Below are 19,758 nucleotides of genomic sequence, written 5' to 3' on the forward strand. Positions count from 1 at the left end.
GACCACACTGGCATAATTCACAAATTTGCTTCCACAGATCAGGATTACTGCGCTGCCAAATAGTTTACAGTGGTGTCCCCATAAGCTGATGAACAATGGTGAAGAGTTACAGTACATTTCTTTGGATATTTGTGAATATATATGCATACACAAATATAACTAACCAAGAACATACTGTTATGCGTTTGGCCATCTCAATCATTGTGAATGAGCAGCTGCTAGTGATTTTCCAGACCTATTTTCAAGCAGAGCAGGGTGTAAATATTCAACGAAAGAAATGACTAAAGAACGGGAATACCTGATGTTTTTAAAAAGTTTTTACAAAAGTCTAGGAACCAACAACAACATTTTACACAGACTATTTGTAAAATAAGTTGACTTAGATTTAAAGGTCAGTTTTTTATAGCATAGAGTGCTTGCATCTCTGTAGTGCCCTTAAACTCACTTGCACACACTTGCAACCTTGGTGTTAGTTTATCAGAGCAATCATTAAGCTTTGGCACTTTGAGGCTGATGAGTATTACCTAAGCCAGCACTCTTTGGAGCTAATCGTGTACAATTTAACATTATCAAAGCACAGACAGTCCTCATTCAAGCCAAGTGTGAAAGTTTTTAAATTAGCTTTCACAGTTTGATTCACAGACAGCAAATGTAAACTGGCACTGGATTAATTTTTTCTCCCTGACGACAATCTGGAACAGAATAGCCCAAAGGCTATTGTAGGCCATTTGCTTTAACTACTACTGAAGATTCACAATACAAGCTGAGTTCCAACTGGGACTGAAGCTCTAGGAGAAAAGGGAAGCTTAATATTATCCTCATTAAGCAAACCACTGTGTGTTTTGAAAATAAGTCCTTTAATTTTGTCACTTTCAAGTAGGTCTAGATCTCTCTTTCAGTTTTAGGTTTCTAAGGACAGGAATGGACATCATTATCAACAAAGAACTTCCATAACTCAAGAACCTGCACATGGGGTAGTTACAATGATAATAAAGGTGCTCAGGTACTGGAAGCAAGAGGAAGGAGCAAAGTTAACTGGGCAGGAAGACTAGAGGAGAAGTGAGCATTAAGATCACAAACTGGGGTTTTCATACCAATACAGGTAGGAATATGTGTACATCAGGATGATAGACTGGATGAAACTTAACATGAAAATGCAATAATCTCCACAGGGAGGCAGATCCTATGTAAATAAGAGTCAATAAAAAGAAATGAAAGGCCCAGGTAGGGGCAGACGGAAAGTGATGGGAGCAGAATGCCCAGGCAAGGCAGAATGAAGAAAATGTCAAGTCTATATATGGCAGCTATAAAGTGATTTCCATGTTTCTTCATCAAAAGGGATACATAGATCTGGGAAAGGTGCTAGTAAAGGAAAACTAACATGATGAGGGAGATGGAGCAACGCCCATCTAAGAAAAGGTTACATAAACAGTGGAGTTTTAGTTTAGGGGAAAAAAGCAAGCATGGAGAGACAGGACAAAGATATGTAAGATTTATGCATGATGTATTCAAGGATGACAGAAATAAGTTTCTCTCTCTAATTCTAGAACCCAAAGTCATCCAATGAAGCTCCTGGGTTGGAGATTCAGGACAGACAAAGGGAAAGACTTCTTCAGACAGTGCATAGTTAAACTATGGAATTCACTACTACAAGATGTGGTGATGGAAGATATGGAAGATATGGCTAGCAATGGTTCATAAGGGCTCCATACTACCTCCAAACTCACAAGCAACATGCTTCTTAAATGCAGCTGCTGATGAACAATAACAGTAGGACAGTCTCCATGTCCTCCATTTGGACTTCCCATACATATCTGGTCATCCAGTGTGGGGAAAGTATGCCTAACTAGATAGACCCTTGATGTGATCCAGCAGGGACCAAGTTAAGTTCTTACATAGGATGAGACAACATCGGCCCTAGAGTCTTCAGGAGTAGGAATAAATGCTTATCTATTTGGAATTGAGAAAGAAATCTGCATGTGATTGACAGGAAATGTGCCAGGGTGACTGATGTAGTGGAAGTGTGGGTGAGAATATGCACTTGTATAAATGATGGTGGATAAATTGACTTTTAGATGGGTGCAGGGCTGACAGAGGAGAAGTAAAACATCTGCTTCACTAATACAGAGGCACAGATGTCACTGCTGATGTTGTTGCTCTCTAGTTAGGGGGTAGAGCTACTAAGGGTCAGACGGCTTGAGATAGTAAATGTTTTATTTTCATGGTCAACCAGATGCTGGAGGATATGAATTTTATGTTTGCCACAAATATTCCCTCCAGTTCTAAAACAGTCCAATTCCTGCGACACAAATATCTGAGTCCCAGACCAATGAATAATCTTAGCTCTGTGTGGAAGTCTTCATCAGTGTTTACTGATATATTATGCATGCAGTAATAATTAGGCCCAGTGAGCTGGTTCAAGTATCTTAGAGCCATCTAATTGCTAGATGGTGTTATTTATTTAGCAACAGTGTTCCAGCCACCGTTCTATGCTCACTGGCCTTCAGCAGATACTTATTGTAATATCTCGGGCTACTGAAACTCATAGGCAAAGTATCAATAACTTTGGCAAAATACTGTACAATCTTAGATTTAAGCCTGGTTTACACATGTTGGAGAAAGGGTTAGGAATAAATTAGTAGAGTTCTGAAGTGGTGAAATAAAGTATTACATCTGAGAATTCAGTGTTTGCCAGGCATTTCTTGCATGAGGAAGCTTTCAAATTAATACCCCACACCTGCAGTATCAGTGATACAATGCATTATACTGCCTCAAAACTTCATTCTGCTGCTTCATTCATCATCATCATCATTACTATTATCAGCTGGACACATAAGAAGTTTCAAAGCAACTGACAAAAAGCATAAAGGTTTGCATAAAATCATGGGGAAAGATGAACCAGGAGTGGAATAATAATAATAATAAATATGAGGTACATTCTTGTGCATAGTAGTCCATGCTCAACAGCAACACAAACACAAACCAGAATTGTTTATATATTGTTTATATATAATGTAAGACACAATGGGCTGCACTAAGTTCCTAACAAGCTCAAAGTTATTAGGCACTGGTATTACCGTATTTTTTGCACCATAACACTCACTTTTTTCCTCCTAGAAAGTAAGGGGAAATGTCTGTGTGTGTTATGGAGCAAATGCCTGCGGGTGGCGGGGGGGGGGGGGGATCTGCTGCAGTTGTGAGCAGAGGATCCATGGTTCTCCTTCCTTCCCTCCTCCGTGGTTACAAAGCATGGATCCACATGGATCCTCAGGATTTTTGCATTGGGCTACTCCAAACTCACTGTCAGATCACATGTCTGTGGCCACAGCATGAACCACAAAAATCATATATCCACTATTTCGTTTAGAATATTTTTTTTCTTGTTTTCCTCCTCTAAAAACTACGTGCGTGTTATGGTCTGGTGCGTGTTATAGAGTGAAAAATACGGTATTTACAACGATGCTTCATAATAAACTTCAAGGCTATTGGCCTACACTTTGTCACATAAGTTTCTTTTTAAAGAAAAAATGCTTACTTAAAGACATGTAAGTTTGAAAAATATGCTATTTATTTATTTATTTAAGCAAACAATTTATATACCCCTTAACTACCTATGACTGTGATCAAGCACAGTAGCATTACTTAAATATCACTGAAGTAAAATACAAAATACAAATTTACTCTTCATATTTGCATTCCCTGTCCACATAGAAGGGCAGCTTGCAACAATAAAGCTAAATGCAGGACACAATATATAACAATATTATTTTTTTAATGAACAGGACAGATAGAAACAGGTCAACAAACAATGACCAGGCTAGGCTATTTGAGGGCCAAATGTTACATTGTGCTTAATGTGTAGCTATGTCTTTAATTATTGGTGTCAGGGGTAATGATTGGTATCCAGATTACAGAATATAGGGAGGGAAGATTTATCTCTTCCACATTCAGCCATGATCAAAATGACAATATTTCCCAAGGCACAGCTACAAGAATTAGAAAAATGTTCCCACCGGCACCAGTAGGAATTCCCCCCCCCCCCCAGCATTGATACATGGGGAGATAACCAATTTTCATTCTGATTGTGGCTTTGCTTGCTGTGATCCCAATAACACTTGAGGACCCTATGCATGTAATTAAAGAAACAGCAGAGATACAGCTGCATGTCACATGTGTAGCATAGGATGTGGTTTGGCCCTCTGAAGGACCTCAGTTGAGTACATATATACTCAGACCATTTTTGATGCAATTCTCTGATGCAGTGATTCTGAGTTTGTTGCATATCATTTAGAATATCCTACTGATTCATCATGTATTGCGTGCCGGAAAAGCCAAATAAAGGCATATACATTTGTTTACACTGCACAGATCACAGAGAGCTTCCACACCAGTTTGTAAACAACATGCTGCATTTTAATGAGATGAGACCTTTTGTTATTGAAACCAAAAAAGCGCACAGATGCACTGGACCTAAAGTTCTAGTGTGGGGAAAAACAAAAGCACAGCTTTTGATGGAAATGAGTGGTCAGGCTATTTGTAATGAGATCCAGGACCTTTCACTCTAGGTCACCAATTGCAATCCCTCTAGACTAACAGTCACTCAGAAGCTGTGACCACCTAAGAACTGTTCAATGCCTGTAAAGTGTCAGCAGTCTCATTTCCATTTATAATGTGCCAATGTCCACTTGCATCAAATTAATTCTAGGCCAAGTATTGAACTGGGAAAGGAGGCAGGAAGAGGCCTTATTCCTGGGAGAAGCAACGCGAAATGAAAAGAGCAGAGCACCACAGAGTTAAACGAGCACAGGCAAACGTGGGGGGGGGGGGAGTTTATAGAAGACAGCTCCCTCACAGAATTAACAGCAATATGCCTTATAACAGGGATGGGGAGCCTGTGGCCTAGGGGCCCAATGTTATCCTCCAGGCCTCCCTAATCTGACCCTTGTGACTGTCTCCAAGCTACCTCCTCAGTTCTACCTCACACATTCCTCAAGAGCTTCTGAAGAATGATATTGCCTCTCGTTTGCTGGATGGGGGGGGGGGTAAAGAGATCATTTGCAGAAACATCTTGAGTTTTGCATACTTCTATTTGTGTATTTAATCTCCACTGACAGACTGGCAAATAAGCCATGAAGTGGCTGAGGAACCCATAATGCAGGATTCAGGAGGCCTTAGTCACTTCATGGCTGCTGGTTGCTACTCTTAGCAGCATATACTGAACAAAATCAGAAAACCATTTCCCAGAGACCAAACAGTATTACTTATATCATTTAGTTCTTATAAAGAAGTTACCATTCATACACACATTGGGATTCAACCCCAATTTATTCAGATTAGAGAGACAGGGGGAAATTTTCATGCCCATGATCTAGCGAGGGTCTGTTAGAAATCATCACATCAGTAAAACATATTTGTTTACAAATCCTCCCCCATAAAGTTTAAGTATTGTTGCTCTTACCAGTAAACTAAGGTTTTGAGGAAACTGGCAGTAAAAGTAGGCCAGCTTATGGCTTAGTGGCATCTATAATGTGTCAAGCAAGTGATAAAATGGTAGTTTAAAAATGGGTCAGGAGAGCAAACAAAAAGATAAATGGAAAACGAAGACCACAAATCTTGCAAAGATGCTACATAGCTCATATAAAAATAGTAGACAATCTAATGAAGAAGCAAGGGCTTTGGTTAAGAGGGGAAACTCTGGGCTTTTACTCAAGACCTCTTAATGTGTATTAGTTACCCTTTAACCATCTGTTGTACCCATAATCAGGATGCTTAGACTGGATTTTCCTCTACTCTTCTAATGCATGCTTATGGATGAAGCAGGAATTCTAATCTGCTATACAGCTGATTCACATTCACATATGAGAAAGCTCCTACACGGAAAACGCTTCCTTCAAATAAATGAGCTGAAACTTGCATGTAGAGCAGCATGTGATCAATGCACTTTTCATTAACTCATGGTAGCCTTCCAGGTAGGGATTTTGTTATACATAAGGAGACCATTGAGCACTGTAATTATGGAACCAGTACATGACACATACACACCCAAAAAAGAAAGATTAAACATTTGAAAGTACAAAGGCATGATCATATGAATGCTGCAACCGAAAAAAGGAAGATCTATTAAAGTGATACATAGCTTCCCATCTTAGTTTCCCAAGATATTTTTACAGATGAGTTTACACATGCATATTACATGATAACAGTGTTAGTGTGGCTTCCATGGTTAATATAATGCCAAATGAGATAAAATGTATAATTTGTAAGAACAGAAGGCTATAATCACAGTTTTGTATGTTCCAGCTAGCAGAGCTGACTGCACACACTCTTACTCAAGCAAACAGTTAGCACATGAGTGTGTTGTGGCTATATTGAACAGTAAGCACTAAAAAAGAAAATAGGATAAAATTTACCTTTGGCTGTATGTGTTTCTCTTTCCTCCCCACCCCCATGGGCCTGCTTCCTATACTGCACCTACTAAAAACATGATTACAACATGTACCCACCTCTGCGAAATATTGTGGGCTGAGGCAAAGACATGCAATTTCTAGCCACTAGCTCATTCACAACCAGCTGCCTCATATATACAAGCCCAGTTGAATACAAGAAGCTCTGACTTTTCTGAAATGCAGTCCAGTCTCTTCTCATCTTTTCAGAAGAATTGCTAAACATCTTTGGGAACAAACAAGAGAGAGAAGAAAGGGGATTGGGCTGAGTTTGACACTGCCTCAAATGCTGTTCCTGCAGCTAGATGCTTTACTCCACTTTTATGGCTCTATTATCACTTCACAATGAACCTTTTTAGAAGACAGGAGCAGGTGAGAGATGTGCTCTTTCTGCCTTTGGCAAAAGCTCTAAATTAAGTGGAATATCTCTTGCTATGTCTTCTGCAGTGGCAAGAAAACTCATGGTGATGGCTATCTCTATGGGCATCTGGAGTAAGGCTAGTCAACCTAGGGTAGACAACCCAGCAGATGAATCTGTGGACCCCTTCATTTTATCCTTAAAGACACCACATTTATGTTGTCCATACAGAAACACAAGAACATATTAATGTTAGTGACTCCATCTGGGTAAACAACCTAAATTTCTATTCTGGATTGCTACTGCTTGCGTTCCAGAACAATGCTAGTATTTTCTATATAACCAATTAAAATCCCACAATAATGCAAATCAAAGAGGGAAAATTCTTACTACCTTTTAGAGCTTTTTATTATTGCAAGTTACAGCAAAGTTGCAGCAGGGATATCTGTTTCTAGGATTTCACTCAACACTCTTTAAAGTACTTTGTAGAAAGAAAATACAGCCTCAATATAACTTGTTTTCTATAACAGCATGTTGCCCCATCTTCTTTTTAAAAAACTTCTGTTAATACTTTTTTTTCTTATTGTATTTTAAGGCTGCCTTCCAGAAACCATAATATAAACTTTAGATGATGTTACTTCAAACCACTGTCAACTCAGCGGTGCAAATTCATTTATTACAAGGCACTGTAGTACAGTACAGCTCTGATGTCTTTGAACATGCCTGTTTTTACTTTTGTTTTGATTCAGCATTTGAAAATTGTTCCTATTGATCTACCTTCTCAGCCAAAATGCATTTGCTTTTGTCACCAAGACAAATAAAAAAACCCAAGCAAATAAAAAAAGCAACCTGTGAATGTAGTAAGGTGGTTCTCATCTCACAGTCAAAGGGTGCAAAGAAAATCTCCACGGAGATCAAAACCAATTAACCCGCAGTCCTTTCGGTTCTTATGACTGCTCTGAAAGTCAAAAGGATTGAATGTACCGCATGCAGTTTGAGGAGGAATTCTTCAACGGTTTGGATTTTTGAAAGGACATCACCTTCTTAATACATTTGCTAAGGGTAGTTTGCACTGATTGTGATCAATGTTTTATTCTGCACTGGTAGCTGATGAGGGAAGAACAGGCCATATACTTACATTCCCCACAATGCATCATTTTTGCTGCGTCTCAAAACTGGCAGCAAGCGGGCACATCCAATAGTGTATTACTTCCTTCTCTCATTCATGACGGTGTCACACACAGGCTCTGCGATTCTGAAAAAAGAAGCATTTCCCAGGTTCTGAGGACAGAGGTTTCCCAACCAATCCATCATGCTTTGTGTGCTAATGATAGATTCATGCATAAGAGACACCATAAGCAGTGCAAGGCAGCAGGCATGAAAAGGAGTGAATCAACTGTCAACGGTTGCGATCTGAAGGACTGCAAGGCTGTGATTAGAATTTTCAATCACAGCTTCCACAATTCATCATGTTATTCAGGAAAGGATGAAGGGCTCTCCTCTCACCCCCCCTTTTTTAAAAAAAGCACACACCAGAAATCTTCCTTCATCGTTTCTTTCACCCAACCCCCAACCTCAGTATTAGCATAATAAGTTTCTAGGACATGGGATTGGGGGGTGGGGTGGAGAATACAAAACTTGCTGGTTTACACGAGCTTGAGAACGTATTGGCTACTTGTTGTTTGCAGGAATAAAAGCCGCTGTAATAATCTCTTTAGGCACGCTGATGAATTTTGGCAGAAATCAAGAAGCAAGTCTCCCACTCCTCTCCCTTGAGCTTCAGGTCATGTACCACATACATGCAAAATTCCAGCCCAATGACCCTGGGAGGGTAGCATGAGGCATAAAGAAACATATCCTCAGAATTTGCTTACAGTCCTCCCACAGATAATTTTGTTTTACGGTCTTTAAACAAAGTTACACATTATTTTTGACATCTGACCTAATTTATAAGGAGGTATTTAATTTATCAGGCATACTGCAGATAACACAGAATGAGCATATACTCTGCAGTTACAGTAACCCGGATTGTATACATTATAATGATTCTGCTGCTCAGCAATGGAAATTGATTTGGGGCACATGTCACAATGCAGTGACATCCACAACCTTTGCAAATTGGGCAAGCAACAGCATACCGAAATCCTTGTGCCATCAGAGTCTAAACAGCCAGAACCAGTTTCACGGGTGAGTGGTATTGTAGCACTAGGAAGAACTTTCTGCCAGTAAGAGCTGTTTCACAGTAGAACAGACTCTCTCTGAAAGTGGGGATAGGGAAGTGAGTTGGACTGGACAGCCTACAAGGTTCCATCCAACTCAATTATTCTACCTGCTCTTTGGGCATGAAGCCTGGAAGTTACATCCACCTACTATTTGGCTTTTGCCCCAGTGCCTGCTCTTCCTCTTGAAGAAATAGAATCTGCCCAATCTAAGGAACCTAAATTACACTCCTAATTTAAAAGCAATATAGAAATACACAATTAGTGTATATATCTGAATGTACACAGACAATGACTAAGGGAAGGATGCTATCAGTTGTGTCAGCAGATCACAGTAAAGACATGACTCTTAGACAGACAAAACCTGAGGTCTCGCTCAAGGCAATATTTTTTGACAAATCCCCAGGCTGGATTTTATGACATTCCTGTGGAGTACAAAACACCATGATGCATGGCACACATGTTAAGATTTTTGAAACAACTATTCTTGAGGTAAGCTGACATAACTGTGCAATTCATAAGCTGCTAAAACTTTGGAGGCATATTACAGAACATGGTTGAGAATTACTTCAACCTGTATTCTTCCTTCAAATCTCATAGCTAATCTCTGCTTTAGTGCCCAAACAAATGTAAAAATAGCCTAGAAATGGAATATCTATTTCTGTTCCCTAGAAAATATCACTTGCAGGAAAAGCATACTACAGATACACAAATCCTCTCCTTTCAAATAATCCTTCAGTCTAATCTTCCAGGGACCTATTTTGATCTTTCCCTTGGCAAGCAACATCCCTCAGCATTTGCTAACTGTTCCAGATCTTTTGAGCAAGAGGTCAGCTGTAATTCTGACAGCTAGCAAGCAAAACATGTGTGGATAACTACAAAGGGGGTTGGATATTAACATATTTTAACCCAGATTGACAGTTGAGTTGGTGAGATTATCATTTCGCTGCTCTGCCATGGGCCCTGATATTTAGTGAACCATTTCAACACTCTGTCAGGGGTGAAAAAGCCATTGTATTTGGCAGCAAACCTCTCTTGTTATTGGGAGGAAAGAGGGGGGAGAGTTCTCACATAGGGCTACTGTAATCAACAGAAATAGAAAGCTAATGTAAAGCATGGAAGAAAAAACAGAATTAGAAATCTTAACCAGTATAAACAATTGCTAATTTAAAAAAAAGGAAGGAAGGAAGGAAGTCACAAACAATTGTTCCTGTGTGGACCCTTTTCAGAGATTTGTGGAGTAGGTTGGGCTTTACTTTCATACCTGCCCAGGGACTTACTGAATATTTTTGCTCAGGTAAGTCAAAACATGTTAACAAAGTCATCTGCAGGGGACCATGTATGGGCTGGCACCTACTGCTGAAAGAAGATACTAAACATAATAATAATAATAATAATAATAATAATAATAATAATAATAATAATAATAATAATTTATTTATACCCCGCCCATCTGGCTGGGTTTCCACAGCCACTCTGGGCAGCTTCCAACAAAATATTAAAATACAATACAAAGCAAAATCTGGCAAAATTCCAAAAAGTGCTCTGAGATTGAGGAAGAAAAATGGAAGCTTCTTCCAGAAGGGAAGAGAAGCATTTGAGAAATTGGATAATTTATTTCAGCACAGCAGTAATCCAGCTCTACAGTAGCCACACCAGACTCTCGGAAAAAGCACAAGGTTTCCAATCTGCTCCTCAAAGAAACCTGACAGTTATTGATTATGCATGAAACAATAGTAACGCTGGCAATGTACACCAACTCCATGGGGCACACAGTTGGGGTTGCTCAACAAACTTCTTCTGATGGGAATAAATTTTAAAACCTCTTGGTCATCCATACGTTACATATCATCACCACATTAGAAAATAGGTCTTCTGTTAGTTTTAGCAGTTATGATGAAGGTTATATCCCTACATGTTCTCACATGCAAGGCCAAACTACACATGGCATTAAAAATGTCTTTGCAATGTATGGTTTCTTAAAACATTTTACATCAGCTTTAATCATTGCAGCTGGCATAGAGGTAGAATTTAACCCTTTTCTTCCATGCTGTAGTCCTGGGGAAAATCCTTCTTCTGCAGCTGGTATTTGCTTTGAGGAAAAATCCTCTGTTGAGGCCAAAAAGCAGCACAGGAAGCTACCTAGACCAGGCACCCCCTAACTCGGCCCTCCAGATGTTTTGGGACTACAACTCCCATCATCCCTAGCTAACAGGACCAGTGGTCAGGGATGATGGGAACTGTAGTCCCAAAACATCTGGAGGGCTGAGTTTGGGGATGCCTGCCTTAGACTAAGTCAGATTTTCGCCCACCTAGCTCAGCATTTCCTACACTGATTGGCAGCTGCTCTCCATGGTTTCAAGAAGGAGTCTCACACAGCCCTCTTTGAATAAGTCAGTGGTTGACCCTGAGGCCATGTGAATGCAAAGCATGTGCTGGTGAGGAAGGTTCAAATTTCACCTCCGCACCAGTTGCAATCTTCATAAACTAATCCCTTTTTCCCTCTCAAGTATTGCTATTTTTATTTTTAAAACATTGAGGATTGCATACGAAAATTCACTTGACATCATGTCTCGTTTGGCCAACAAACTCACTGCCTGAAGCAGCTGCTTTGATTCTTTGGGGAAGGAGGGGGCATTCAATTTAGCCAGACTCTAGCAGCCCAGTTTAATCAGAAAAAAACTAGTAAAAGTGGGTTGGTAAAAATACAATTTCGAGCCAAATTACAAGTCAAATCCTATCGTGTTGTGCTCCCATGAGAGCGTGATAGAGTCTGAACTCTCAATTCCATCCCACTGTGTCATCCAAGTCCTACTACTTCCTTCCACATTTTTAAAGCATCTACTGGAAATTGTCTTGTAGGTAAGGAAAGATAATTACGATTCACTAATTTTATCTATTCACTAATGTTATCTACTGCAGTAGCAGTAGCTGTAGCTGTAGTATTTTCCCAACAAGTATGCATTTCTTAATGATACTAAGATATTAGTGATATTAAAAAAAAAACAAAAAACCTGAGCTTAACCTCTTCTGATCTTGCACTTGATAGAGAGAATAGGTTGAAATAATGGTTACAGCAGTAACAGAAGACGGTGGGCAAGACAGGATCTTCAGAGATACAACGAATCACAAATGACCGAATGCTTTCCTAGTCCTGTCAGCTGATTCATAGGAAACAGAATATATAGATTTTGATTCACCATTTTGTTACTGAAAATGCTGTTCCAAATGCAGTTCACAAAGAGGAGAGTGTCTTAAATATATATATGGCTAGATTGGCATGGCTTTTTGCCAGGTCTGACTAACTGGGCACATTTAATTGACTCTGGCTGATTGGCTTTGATGCATAACTCTTCAAGTTTTTGAATACAGGGTGGAATCCTATTGGTGTCCTCCACTAACAGAAGCCATCTGTCAGCAGAACAGGGAGGAAAGCATATTTTGGAAAATCCCTGCACTACCAGGTGGTGCAAAGGGATATGGCTGGAGGAGGAGAGTATGCTACCAGTGGGATGGAACCAAAGAGACTAACACTCTGCTGCTCAAGGGTTCGCAGACATCTGCAAATGGCTTTGTAGACAAAGTGAAATAAAATATCGCAAACTATTTTTCCTCTAAGTATTAAATTTAAAACCAAACAAAATGATATCCAATGGTAGTTATCAGTTCTTACTCAAGACTTCCAGAATCATTTCCCCTCAAGTAATTGACAGCTTGGATGAGGCCAGGGACGCGGGTGGCGCTGTGGGTAAAAGCCTCAGTGCCTAGGGCTTGCCAATCGAAAGGTCGGCGGTTCGAATCCCCGCAGTGGGGTGCACTCCCGTTGTTCGGATCCAGCGCCTGCCAACCTAGCAGTTCGAAAGCACTCCCGGGTGCAAGTAGATAAATAGGGACCGCTTACTAGCGGGAAGGTAAACGGCGTTTACGTGACCCGGAAGTGTCTCCGGACAGCGGTGGCCCCCGGCCTCTTGAGTGAGATGGGCGCACAACCCTAGAGTCTGTCAAGACTGGCCCGTACAGGCAGGGGTACCTTTACCTTTTTACCTTTAATTGACAGCTTGGATGAGGCCAGTGATAGTCGCTTGGTTCACATGCCAAAGCACACCATAGTGCAGAAGTGTAATTGTGTGGGCTCTGAGGGAAGAGATTTGGGACTCAGCTATATTAATTTTTTTAAAAAAACAGCAGTCTGAATGTGTTATAAACATGCGGTTTTACACAGCGGTGCATATATATATATATATATATATACATACATACATATATATAATTTATGGCTTATTTATAGCGAGGTTTTTTTCTCTGTGTATATCCACCCCATGTCTGCTTCACTATTCCTGCTTATTTTGCAGCTGTGGTGCACTGAGCAAAGCCATGGCTTGATAGTGTACCATACTGAGCCATGACTTGATTTAATATGAACCAGGGCTCAAGGTTTGTGTCTCCTGAACATGAGCTGCAAATCAAAAAACAAACACACACAAAAATTGGTTACAGATTGTGCAGAGCTAAACCACAAATCCAGTAAGCCAAGTCAAGCAATGACTTAGCTCAGCACAGTGCAGTAGCAAAACGACTGGGGCAGAGTAAAACAGTCACAATCTTCTCCCCACGACCCACCCTCCACACACACACACACACACACACACACACACACATCTATGCTAAGCCATGGTTTTACTTGGCATAATGCGTGAACCAGGCTAATGTTAAGCAGTACACACATCCCTCTATAAACTAGGTACAAGCCTACACAAACAGATGGAAAATAGGCTAGAAAGGCAGACATATTAATCAACCCTGTTGGATTTACAAACATAGCAAAACATGACTTTTAGTAGGGGAGACAATAAGGAACTTTGTCTTTATTCTTGGTCAAAAAGGGGGTCACATCCCTGACCATGAGGTCATTTCCCCCCTTATGTGATACAGTTACCAACAACCACTGACACAACCAAGCAAGTCCTACACTGCCTGATCCAACCTATTAAAAAAAGCCAAACCCATGCTCCAAGGCAACAGAGGTAACAATAAAAATTTTGTCTTCAAAAAATTAATGTATGAATATTAAAGAGTGCTTGCTACCTTTTGTTGCATTTCTTGTGGGGAAAACCCCCATCATCAAAGTGTGGAAAGAGTTCGCCTTGCCTATGTGTCTTGGTAAACGGCTGTAAGACAGTTCATACTGCCAGTTCAATTGATTGTCTGCAGTGTGTAAAAATGGGACAATTTAGACTGTTGTTATTATGCACGATTATTGTGATGTACAGCTCTGACCTTTCTGGATAATATCTTGACTGTTCCCTGCAGCTTACCTGCAAGAAAACAGCCAAACTCATTTTCCCTCAGGTCCCTCCTTAAACAAATAAATCAGTGTGCTCACTGATTGAAATATTTCACTACCCATCAAGTTTGCTCTCTCCTTCCATTCTCTCAGACCAGCCTCCCTGACCTCAGTGTCACAGAGCAGTGATTAAATTTTAATGACATATAGCATCCAGCAGTAAGTCTAAGTGAGTAGTTATGCACAAATAATGCAGTTCTGTATAAAATTCAGCTAAATGGCTGATATGACTTTGTGTATATTTTTAGCACAGCCAGTCAAAGTACTGGCAGTCCCCCTGTCCCCAACTCCTTTAACCTTTTCCTTTTTGCAACCCTCCCAACCTAATTGCAAGACATTAATTTTTGATGTCAGAAGACACTGGGTAGAAATTTGGATCCGACAAAGAAGAGTAAAAACCTTAAAAATCAGAAAAATGCATGTTTATCTTCCTCGTGATTTATGTAGCTAGTGCATCATAGAAGATTTTTTGTTTTTCTTTCTTCAAATTAGATCACAGAATCATAGTAGAGTTGTAAGGCACCCCCAAAGGTCATCAAGTCCAACCCCCTACAATGCAGAAATCTCAGCTAAAGCATCCATGACAGATGGCCATACAACCTGTATGCATTTCTTCAAATGAAATAAAAATGGAATGCATCAATGTAATACAAGTCTAATGCAACAACAAGGCAGAGATATTTCAAAAGCATAAGGCTTAGATCCATAGAAAACTACATAAATGCTTCTCAAGGCATATGAATTAATATAGAGACAGAGCAATTTTAATGTAAAGATTACAGGTAGGTTTTGTTAGCATTCTAGATTTTGCTTCAGACATACCCTAAGAGGCACAGGCTAATGTGGGCTTAAGGTAAAGGTAAAGGTACCCCTGACCATTAGGTCCAGTTGTGGATGACTCTGGGGTTGTGGTGCTCATCTCGCTCTATAGGCTGAGGGAGCCAGCGTTTGTCCAAAGACAGCTTCTGGGTCATGTGGCCAGCATGACTAAGCTGCTTCTGGTGAACCAGAGCAGTGCACGGAAACACTGTTTACCTTCCTGCTGGAGCGATAACTATTTATCTACTTGCACTTTGACGTGCTTTCAAACTGCTACGTTGACAGGAGGAGGGACTGAACAACGGGAGCTCACCCTGTCACAGGGATTTGAACCGCCAACCTTCTGATCGGCAAGTCCTAGTCTCTGTAGTTTAGACCATAGTGCCATCCGCGTCCCTTATGTGGGCTTATATATAATGAAAACAAAACACTGTACGTAATACTCAGCTACCTCCATGTCTTCAGTTAAATCTTCTGCCCACTTCTCGCTTACATGAGTAGCTGTGTTTCATAGGGAAAGTTACACACTCCAAACGAAAATTCTTTGGGCAAGGAGCGGAAAGTCTGGTTTTACATGACCAAGGAAACTAAACACGTCAAACTTATCATCCCCACAGAACTCTTAAACTACTTGGAAGGATATGCTGGAAGGATATGCTTAAGCATGAGGGCTGCCAATCAATATCTGCTATGGAAACCTGCATTTCAGCAGCAGGACCTACATAACCATGTGCAAGACTGAAGCCTGAATGGTCAGAATGTGCCCTTTCCTGCAACTCTGAATTGTCCGTGATCATTAGATGAGCCACATAGTCCCTTCCAACCTTTGTAAGTGTGATATTCTTCCTACATTCCCTTCACCCTGATGATTAAGCAGACCCCTTAACATAGCTCTTATTCCTACTGCGATTTCATTAATAATACACAACTGATAACAAAAACTGTTTTACAAACCATAGTTGAAAAATGCATTACACACTGCAGAAGCAATGTTTTAAAAAAACAACAACAATGCAATGTGACATTTTTGTTTCCCTTAACATACATCGGACGTGGGTGGCGCTGTGGGCACAAGCCTCAGCGCCTAGGACTTGCCGATCGAAAGGTCGGCGGTTCGAATCCCCATGGCGGGGTGCGCTCCCGTCGTTCGGTCCCAGCACCTGCCAACCTAGCAGTTCAAAAGCACCTCCGGGTGCAAGTAGATAAATAGGGACCGCTTACCAGCGGGAAGGTAAATGGCGTTCCGTGTGCTGCGCTGGCTCGCCAAATGCAGCTTGTCACGCTGGCCACGTGACCCGGAAGTGTCTGCGGACAGCGCTGGCTCCCGGCCTATAGAGTGAGATGAGCGCACAACCCTAGAATCTGGCAAGACTGGCCCGAACGGGCAGGGGTACCTTTACCTTTTAACATACATCAGGTACACAAACACAAACGGGACATGTCTCTGAAACTCTCCATAACATATAAAAAAACTGATACATATTTAGCTATGGTTTGGGATATTTGCTGGAAGGATAAAATGGGATGGTGGAGATAACCATATATGCCACCTTGAACTCCTTGCAGGAAATACAGGATATAAATTTAATTATGATATATATAAAAGTAAGGAAAGAAAACACAACAATAAGTGTGTAATATATTCTTTGCTTCCAACTTTTATAAACCATTTTCTTTTTCTTTAAGAGTGTTTTGGGGGAGAGGTGGAATTACTACATACTGATTATATTTTGATACAGTATTGGAGTTAAATAGAACAGCAGGCCACCAGTTGGCCATTATTATTATTATTATTCATAATAATAATAATAAAATGCAAAGCAGGAAAAATCTTTCAGAAGAGAATTAAACCACTAGTAAGCACTTTAGGAAATCCTACTGCTAGTGTTTTAAAGGGTTTATCCAGCTGAGTTAGTCGATTAGCAGACTGTTAAATCATTGTGGAGATGTGTTTGGAATTATAAACATCCTTGTGTATACTCAGGAAATCTTGGAAGAACACACATAACCTCACTTATCTGTAAGGCCTGCATAATATCAAAATGTTTAGAAAATCAGCTGTTTAATAAACAGAAATTATTTGTAAATCATACACACACACTTATACAGGGTTATACGGGCACACATTGTGGATTTAAATAGCCATAGTTTATGGATACCAGAAGTTTAATCAAAGGCTATTTCACTGCAATAAAAAACAAAACAAAATAAATATGATGATATCCTACTACACCCATGGTGAATATAATTTTACACTTGTCATTTTCCTGATACTGTAGGCTGCTTTTCTTCTTTCTAGATTTTCTGTGTTGTGCTTTTTGAAATATGCTGTGACATATAGGGAAAAAAATGATAAGAAATGGAAAGACGAAATAGGCTCCATTTACTTTAAGTGGGTAATTTTCTCTTGTGCAAATTTTCCAGGATGCCAACATGAAAATATTTATTTGCAAATACCACTTATGAGGCTATGAAACCATACACACACTTTCTCCAGTGACTCTACGCAAACTCCTATTTATTTATTTATTTATTTATTAAAATTTAAACACTATAAAACTAAATAAAAGTATATTTGGGTGGAAGAGGTAGATAATATATTCCCAAAAGGCTTATTTTTACACCATTCAGCAACCGTAAGTCATGATGTCAGCAAGAATGAAGCTTTGTCCCATGCTGAAATTAAACCTCCATTCAAATCTATCATCATTACAGTTAGTGATTACAATTTGCAAATCACTAGTTAAAAAGCCAGGTCCATGGGGAATTTTAAGTTTACGTCTTGTATCAAAGTGTGATAATACTAAGAGACCCATGTAAATCTTGAGATTCTGGGAAGATTAGCTTGCATTCATAACAACCCTTGGGCAAAAGATGGTGAAGCAGATGTATGTCTGCAATATTTCGATATTCAGCATCAAGGTTTTAAGCCTTTAAGCCTTAAGATGCCCCCAAAATAGCAGGTATGAAGAGAACTCAGAACCAAAACAGCACATCGCATAGTGAAAACCATGCCACACACGCCGTCTAAACAATTAACCCACTAATCCGTACATTAACCCAATAAATATCAGGGATCACAATGAGCTAAATACCATATACAACCTGGCTTGCAAGGATAGCTCAGTCAGTAGAGTGGTAGAGTGGGTCTGAGCCCCACGTTGGGCAAAAAGATTCTTGCATTGCAGGAGGTTGGACTAGATGACCCTCATGGTCCCTTACAACCCAACAATTTTACGATAGGTAGTGCTGAACGAGAGATGGAACTCTGACAAAAGTGCCCTATACAGGTTTTGAAGAACTTGTATGGAAACCGAACAACATGAATGGACACAACCCAAATTTCTTGAGATTCAAGGTTCTTCCTCCCTCCCCGCCTCCCAAAAAAGTTTCTTAATTACATTACATTACAAAAGTGAAGAACAAGATGCAAGACTTCATAGGGCATACCTGTTCCACCGGCTTTGCCTTATTGACCTTCCTTTCCTGCCTAATATGAAACTGTAAGCCTGCAGAGAAAGCCAGTGCTATTTTTCATTTCTTCACATCAATGTTAGGTGCTTTATAAATAAACACTGTATTTATTCTGGAGTAGCCAATCTACTGCAGAGCATCTATTGAAAATGCCAGGACCTCAAGCATCAGCAGATGACAGAACCAAAGGAAAATTGTTAGCAGGCCTCCTTCAATTAAGAGGCTTTAAAGTTGTGGATGTGATAAATAGCCGCATGCTTACTTTCTCTGCTTCAAACTTGGATTACACCAGGTATCCTTTGTAACTGGCTGCTGTACCGTAAACTTACAAGACGTTGAACTTTTGAACCGTGGCACAATGGCTTGCTCTCAAATGGTTTGTTATCAAAGATTGCATTAGGGTAAAATGCTCCTTTTCTTCAAAAACTGTCAAACAAACTCACTATATATAATTGCTTCACATTCCTCATGGCATGAATAGCAGGGGTCTCACTAGACGGTAATGTTCTATCAGCATTATTATTACACAATCATTCAAACCCTGGAACTCAGCAATTAGGACTTACCATTAGGATTCAATTGAAAACATACACCAAAAAAATAAACTCTAGATTTTAGGGGACCCTACAAACACTGAAGTAAATAATATTGGAGATTTAGACAGCAATTCTCCACACAACTGCATAGGCATAAGTCTCACTTGAATTCAGGGGGGTTTACTTCTGAGAAGACTGAAAGGAGATATGATAGCCATCTTCAAATACCTAAGGGCTGTCTCATGGAAGATGAAGGAAGCTTGTTTTCTCCTGCTCCAGAGGGTAGGACTCAAACCCATGTATCCAAGTTACAAGAAAGGAGATTCCAATTAAACACAAGGAAGAACTTTCTTAAAGTAAGAGTCGTTCGACAGTGGAATGGACTCCCTTGAGAGATTGCGGACTTTACTCCCTTGGAGGTTTCAAAGCAGAGGTTGGATGGCCATCTGAAATGGATGCTTTAGTTGAGATTCCTGCATTGCAGGGGTTGGGCTAGATGACCCTCAGGGTCCCTTCCAGCTCTATGATTCTATGATTCTATATACGTCTATCATTGTGCACACGT

General features: G+C 40.1%; 1 protein-coding gene across 10 annotated transcripts in view; it reads right to left on the bottom strand.

The window, feature by feature from the left end:
* Positions 1-19,758, bottom strand: part of DAB1 (DAB adaptor protein 1) — a 635,724-nt gene that overhangs the window by 155,604 nt on the left and 460,362 nt on the right. For 7 of the 10 annotated variants that reach the window (XM_083448084.1, XM_083448096.1, XM_083448085.1 and 4 more), the window contains one exon: positions 7,940-8,056. The exons of the other annotated variants lie outside the window; for them this stretch is intronic. The gene's annotated coding sequence lies outside the window, so the exon portion shown is untranslated. The remainder of the gene's footprint in view (positions 1-7,939; positions 8,057-19,758) is intronic. 10 annotated transcript variants of the gene reach the window in all.

This window comes from Podarcis tiliguerta (assembly GCF_965153285.1).
Source record: "Podarcis tiliguerta genome assembly, chromosome: 6".
Lineage (NCBI taxonomy): Eukaryota > Metazoa > Chordata > Lepidosauria > Squamata > Lacertidae > Podarcis > Podarcis tiliguerta.